The sequence below is a fragment of the Rhincodon typus genome, chromosome 8 (assembly GCF_021869965.1).
Source record: "Rhincodon typus isolate 14 chromosome 8, sRhiTyp1.1, whole genome shotgun sequence".
In the NCBI taxonomy this organism is placed as follows: Eukaryota; Metazoa; Chordata; class Chondrichthyes; order Orectolobiformes; family Rhincodontidae; genus Rhincodon; species Rhincodon typus.
In genome coordinates, this window is record NC_063339.1 from 78,217,719 (window position 1) to 78,217,995 (window position 277).

General features: G+C 53.4%; 1 protein-coding gene across 1 annotated transcript in view; it reads right to left on the bottom strand.

The window, feature by feature from the left end:
- sptbn5 (spectrin, beta, non-erythrocytic 5) overlaps positions 1-277 on the bottom strand; it is a 165,848-nt gene that overhangs the window by 23,233 nt on the left and 142,338 nt on the right. The window lies entirely within an intron of this gene.

Consider the following 277-nt stretch of genomic DNA (forward strand, 5'->3'; position numbering starts at 1 on the left):
GAGAGGGGATTGCGGTGATCTCCGTGAGAGGGGATTGCGGTGATCTCAGTGTGAGGGGATTACAGTGATCTCGGTGAGAGGAGAATACAGTGATCTCGGTGAGAGGAGAATACAGTGATCTCGGTCTGAGGGGATTACAATGATCTCAGTGAGAGGAGAATACAGTGATCCTAGTGTGAGGGGATTACGGTGATCTCCGTGAGATGGGATTGCGGTGATCTCCGTGAGATGGGATTGCGGCGATCTCCGTGAGAGGGGATTGCGGCGATCTCCGTGA